The sequence below is a fragment of the Papaver somniferum genome, unplaced genomic scaffold (genome assembly GCF_003573695.1).
Source record: "Papaver somniferum cultivar HN1 unplaced genomic scaffold, ASM357369v1 unplaced-scaffold_107, whole genome shotgun sequence".
In the NCBI taxonomy this organism is placed as follows: Eukaryota; Viridiplantae; Streptophyta; class Magnoliopsida; order Ranunculales; family Papaveraceae; genus Papaver; species Papaver somniferum.
In genome coordinates this window covers 8147118-8153728 of record NW_020619603.1, presented here as the reverse complement: position 1 = coordinate 8153728, position 6611 = coordinate 8147118, and positions in this window count along the sequence as shown.

The following is a 6611-nucleotide window of genomic DNA, read 5'->3' as shown; positions in this document are numbered from 1 at the left end:
TTGACACGATGTGGCCCTTCTTTCTTATCGTCCCATTGTTTGACCAGCTTCCTTTGTTTGACCGAGTGATTTCTGATCGTCCATCTGACTTGTCAGAGGATAAGGGTCACGTCCCATCCGACAACTGTAGGGCCATCACGTCCGACCCACGTGATACCTCGCTCTTTGCGCTATTTGGTTCTTATCCTGTGCTTCGCCGCTCTTTCCTCTTCGGTGTATCATAGCTTAGGATCTTGCCACCTAGCCCTGTGGATTATTTACACCTACATTTATGCCCCTTCTTTCGCTCGTGTGCTTGGCACGAGGGAAAGAAAATCGTTCCATCTTCCCACGTCCTTGAGCATGACGAGAGTCAAGACACTTCATCCTATAAATATATCCCTTTATGTTCTCTTTCCTCTATTCTCCATTTTCAGAGAAACCAAACACTACTCTTTCTTCTTCTTCACCTTCCTTCCTTGCCGACGCCATTAACTCCGGTGACCTTCTTATCTTCTCAGTTTTCATCTTCGGTGTTTCCGTTGGTGAGGTTTGCGACAGTTGTGGTTGGTTCCTCTTTTCACTTTTCTCTTCATCAGAGTTCATATTTCTCCGTTTGCTCTCTTCCGTGGCTACTTCTTCTCCGTCAATGACTGAAAAAAGGTGCGTGAGTGATACCTTCTCCGAGAGCGATGTTGTTTCTCTTGATTCCTTATTTTGGCTTGAGAGTCCTTCCCATCACGATTATCGTGCTATAAATTCCCTTTTTCCTGATGATTCTCCCTCTTTTTCATGTAGGGATGACAAGAGAATCTCCAAAGACTTGTCTGATGATGAGTTTATTGAACAGTTGAAGGAAGAATTCGGTCTTCAAAACTATGAAGTGACCCTAGTCTCGGGCCAAACGGGTGTGTTGAAGAATATCGATGTCTATAAGCATGGGCAGTCATCCGAGGCGGTCATCGTCACTCGTGGGAAGTTAGAACTTGGCCTTCGCGTTCCTCTATACAACCCTGCCATTCCTTTCTACTATGAGGTATTGTCGCAGCTTCATCCATATCGGGCCTTGACTCAGTGGAATGGAAACACTTTCCGTCCGATGAATGAGTGGAGAGACCGAGGCGAGGGTCATGGATCTACGGCCGATTGGTCGACCTATAATCCTGGAGACGCTCCCGACTACACTTCTTCCAATTTTATCGTGAACTATCGGAGCGGGACAGCTACCAATGGTGACCTTGCTGGTTTTGCTGCTAGCCCTCACCGTCAGAAATCTATGCCCGAGGGTGTTGACAGATTGATGCTATATGTTGATCCCCTTGGTAAAGGTTCCAACAAGCGTGCTCGCCACACCAATGACCCATACTGGGACCGAGTTCCTCTTCTTGTTTGCGGCCAAATTTTGCATGGTAACTTTCCTCCTCCTCAATTTCCTGCAGAGCCTTATCCATTCTGGGTGATTAACGATGATAAGGTATGTTGTTTTCTCTCTATTTTCTTTGATTCCTACTGTATCGGCTTGGGGTACTGATTACTTTGTTGTCGTAGGTTAAGCCTCAGGGCGAGTCTACCAAGGCGGCTACTATTTCCAAGAAGAGGAGTGCTGGCACAAGGGTCGAGGAAGATCAGGGGAAGGTAACAAACATATAGCTTTTATTCTAAGTACATGTACTTTCCCCTGTTTTTTGCCTTCACGTGTTCTGACGCTGAACCTTGTGCAGAAGTTCCCTAGGCGCGAGGATGAAGATGTTAGGGGGTTCGATACTCGTGGTGGTGAAGGTTCGTCCCCAAGGCGTAATCCTCCTGGGGGGAAGGTAGCGGCAAAGGGCGTGGCACTGAAAAGTTAAAACATTGTGATCGATATCCCCGATCAAGATGATGAGGACGATATATATGGGGACGATCATCTGCTTGATGAGGATGCCGACAGTCACAAGGAAGCGGAGGTTTATGAGGAGACTGCTGTTGTGACTCCCGGCGTGCAATCTGGTGCTCAGGGGCCGACCCGAACATCACTCCAAAGGTTGCCCCATATGGTTGTTGGATCTTCATCGGGTGTTCAGACATCCTTTACCATATCGGGCCCTATTTGTGATTCACTTGGTACATTGAACTCTGCGGAGTTTGGTTCCTATACTGATGAGAAGATGATTGTTGTCGTTCCCCTGTATCGTGATATCGCGTCGGTCTTTGATAATGTGGTAAGTGATTTTTTTGCACTTTTCTTTTTGGTGTTATCGAGCCCTACTAACTCGCCTTGAGATGGAATCTATAGTCGTTGAACCGGTCGAGGTTGGATGCTGCTCTTCGCCGATAAGAGATTAGGGAGTTGGAGGCTGCTCTTCAGCATGAGAAGGAACGATCCCGTAATCTGGAGATCAAAATCGCCGATGCGCAAGGTACATTGTTTCCAATAGTTGTGTTGATTGAGTTCTTCGTGCCAATATCCTGAGTCAAGTACTATTCTTCTATCCGAAATATCTAGCATAGATCTAGACGCTGCTTCGGATTATAGGCTTATGAAGAGAAAGTGGGATATCGAGAAAGATCTTGTGGAGAATCTTCGACAACGAATTTCTAATAAGGATGGGAAGATAGACCGTCAGGAGGCCGAGATCCAACAACTTCAAGAAAAGTTGGACAGATATCGCCTGTTTGAGTATGTTCCCGAAGAGATAGATAACTTACGAGCTCGCTTGGGCATCTTTCAAAGACTTGTTGCTGAGAAAACGTTACTGGACGACAATCTGGAAAGTCAGAATGGCTCCCTGAAACTTCAAAATTGAGATCTTCACGAGTATCGACGACGAATTTTGTGGGAAAACGATGTGGGCGAGCAGTCCAACCGAGATCTTCTTGAAATGACTAAGAGTTTCGACAAACTGTCCAGTGACCTAGAGTGGACCCAACCCCAAATATCGATACTACAGGGGTCTTATAACCGTCAAAATGCCGAGTGGAGTGATCACAAGAAATATTGCCCCTCGAATGAGTTCAACGAAAAGTACTATAATGAGTTAACCTTGAAGCTTTCCAAGGCCGAAGACGAGTTGGCCAAGTCCGTGGAGTCTTTAAAATTTGTATTGCCAATTCTTTCAGGTCTCTAGAGCGCATGCTGGGGCGACCTTGGGACTTAGCTAGTTTGTTGCTTTTACTTCGTATTCTGCCATGTTCCGTGTGTTAATGTGTTGATGATGTTTTGTTGCAGCCGAGCAAGGTCGTGTCAAGGATCTGGAGCGAGATGTGCAAAATCTCGGGCATGAAGTGGAGTAGTGGAAGAAGGCCGAAGGTGATGTGAAGGTTAAGATCCACGCTTCCGAGGTGATGTCCCAGCAGTTTTCTCAGCAAATTTAGGAAGAGAGAACTGCTCATCAGAACGAGCTTGTTGAGGAGATCACCGCCGGTGTGAACGATTACATTAAGCAGAAGCGTCGGGAGGTCGCTTAGAGGAGAGGAGGGGCTGGTGCTGTTCCACCTAGGGGTTGATCGTGTCTTTTGTAGTGTTGCGCCACTAATTCGCCCTTTATCTTGGGTTGTAATTCATTTGAACACTTGACCCATTATTCTTTTAACAACTTCTTTGAATTGGGTGCTGTTTCGCCGAGCTTATTTTTTCCTTGACAATTTCTACTTTTATCATTGTGTTGACAATGTTTGGTTTTATGATTGTTATCTTGTTGTTTGTGTTCCATACCTGCATTTTATGTCACGCGTATTAGCATTAATGCCTTTTCTGTCGAACACACTCAACAAGGAGGGTCATCGGGCCTGATTCCATGTCCCAGCCGAGGTATCTCATCACTATCTTTTAGATTCAGTAGAAGGGTAATAGTCGTCCTAGTTCTAGGACGGATAATCCCGATTGGTTATCGACCAACCAACTCGGGCAAGTGGTCACGGCCACCTGCGATGGGGGTAACCTTTCAAATGTAAGTAGGTTACCTAGCTGAGAAGAAATCGTATCTTAACAACCTTTGGTAACTGGCTTCCAACCACCAGTACCCTTAGGCTACCTCGGCACTTGCACACTTCCACTGCCCCGAGTATCGAATAGCCAGTCGACTGTAAGTAACCTCGGCACTTGCACACTGTCTTTGCCCCGAGTATGAATGACCATTCGAGTGTAAGTCATCTCGGCACTTCCTCACTGTCTTTGCCCCGAGTACGAATGACCATTCGAGTGTAAGTCACCTCGGCACTTCCTCACTGGCTTTTCTCCGTGTACGAATGACCATTGGTCGCTCATGTCATATTTCCTACCCCTCGCGGTTTTAAAGAAATGAATGAAAAGTATGTTTACCTGTTTTCCTCGAACCCCTCATGGGTAATAGATCTTCAGATGTTGAGCGTTCCACGGTTTTAACTCGGGTTTTTCGTCTGTCTTGAGTAATCGATAAGCTCCCTCGCCCGCTTTAGACACGATTGTGTATGGTCCTCCCCACTTTGCCGCTAATTTACCTCCCTTTTTGTCACGTTCCCAATCGGCTAGATATTTCAACACTAACTGTCCCGGTTCAAACTCTCTTGGTCGAACTCGTTTGTCGTATTCTCGTTGTAGTCTCCTTTGGTAGTTCTCCATTTTTTGTAACGCCATCTCCCTTGTTTCCTCCAAATCATCGAGCTTGGCCAATATTAGATCTGCCGATATGTTTCGCCTCTAGGCTTCGGTTCTTGTGGTGGGTATCATCGCTTTAGTTGGTAGTATCGCTTCAGTTCCATAGGCCAGTATGAAAGGTGATAGCCCAGTTGCTTCCCTTCGAGTAGTTCGATAGGCCCATAAGACGTTGTAGAGTTCTTCGCACCAATCACCATATTCCCCATCCAATTTTTTCTTCATATTGTCGGCGATGGTTTTGTTTGTGATCTCGGCCTTCCCATTGCTTTGAGGATATATGGGGGTATCTTTGCTTTTTCTGATGTTGTAGGTGTTAAATAGTACATCGATGTTCTCCCCCTGGAGTTATTTTCCATTATCCGAGACGATGGCCGCTGGTACTCCGAAACAACATATGATGTGCTCCCAAATGAACTTGAAGACGTCCTTATCACGGATATGCCTTAATGGTATCGCCTCCACCCATTTATTGAAGTAATCCATTGCTACGATCAAGTATTTTCTATGCCCCGATCCCGCATGTAGTGGTCCCACGATATCGATCTCCCACTTGGCGAAGGGCCAAGGGATTACCACCGAGTTTAGAGTTACTGATGGCGCATGTATCTTCTTACCAAACTGTTGGCATTCTTCACAATCTTGCGCCATTTGTTTTGCATCACCATTCATATACGGCCAGAAGTATCCCTTTGTTTTTGCTCTTGCTGACAGACTTCGTCCCGAGCTGTGATTTCCGGTTGCTCCATAGTGTAGTTCATTCAAGTTTTTCTGGCCTTCCTCCTTGCTTAAGCATCTTAAGAGTGGTCCCAGGTACGATTTCCTGTATAGAATACCACCCCTCAGTTCATAAGCGTCCGATTTGCCTTTGATCTTGTTGATCTCGGGTCGTCCTTTGGGTAACTCTCCTGTCTCTAAGTACGAATGAATCGGCTTTCTCCAATCTCCGTCTGGATACCTATCATCCGTGTTGATATCCACGTTGATGTGTACCTCGGGAGTCTCTGGTACGGATGGGGTGAGGAGTCTCATGACACGAATACCCTCCACACTTGGGTCCGTGAGCTGGGATGCAATGTATGACAATGCGTCCGAGTGTCGATCTTCTTTTCTGCATATGTGGCGAAATTTAATGCTGGGGATCTGGTCGATGTAGAATTGGGCGAGCTCCCAGTACTTTTGCAAAATCGGGTCGTGGATGGCGTATTTTCCCGTAATTTGTCGGATCACCAACTGCGAGTCACTAATCTTACATCTTGTAGGCCCATCTCGACGATTAGCCTCAGGGAGTGAACCGCTGCTTCATACTCGGTGAGGTTGTTTGTTGACTTGAATTCCAATCTGAACAAATGGACTATTTTTCGTCCCTTCGGCGTGGTAAATACTATTCCAAGTCCCGATCCATCTTTGTTCGACGCTCCATTGACGAATACTTCCCAACGTGTTGGTCTACTTGCTTCAAGTAAGTCGACCGGATCTTCCCGATCTTCCTCCATTCCGGGTATATCCTTGACCTCATCTTCTTCGCTTAATGGAAAATCCGCCAAGAAATCTGCCACTACTTGTGACTTCGCTGATGTCCTCATTTTGTAGAAAACATCGAACTGTTTAATTTGCGCCCCCCATTTGGAGATCCTTCCAGATCGTCCTGCATTGTCCAGTACCGCCTCAATATGTGATTTTGTGAGTACGCGGATCCGATGGGCTTGGAAATACGTCCTTAGCTTCAGGTGGCGAAAGCTAGCGCTAGAATCATATGTTACATCCTTGTATAATTTTTCTTGGTCGGACTTAATGTTTTGCTGATGAAGTAAACAGACTTTTCCTCGGTCCCTTCATTTCGAACTAAGACTGCACTGATAGCATATGAAGTTTCTCCAAGGTATAACGTGAGGACCTCCGATGGCTCGGGTCTTTGTAATACTAGAAGACTTGCAAGATGTAGCTTAATATTCTGAAACGCCTCCTCACAAGCGTCCGTCCATTTGAATTTCTCTCCCTTTTTAAGAGTGTTATAGAA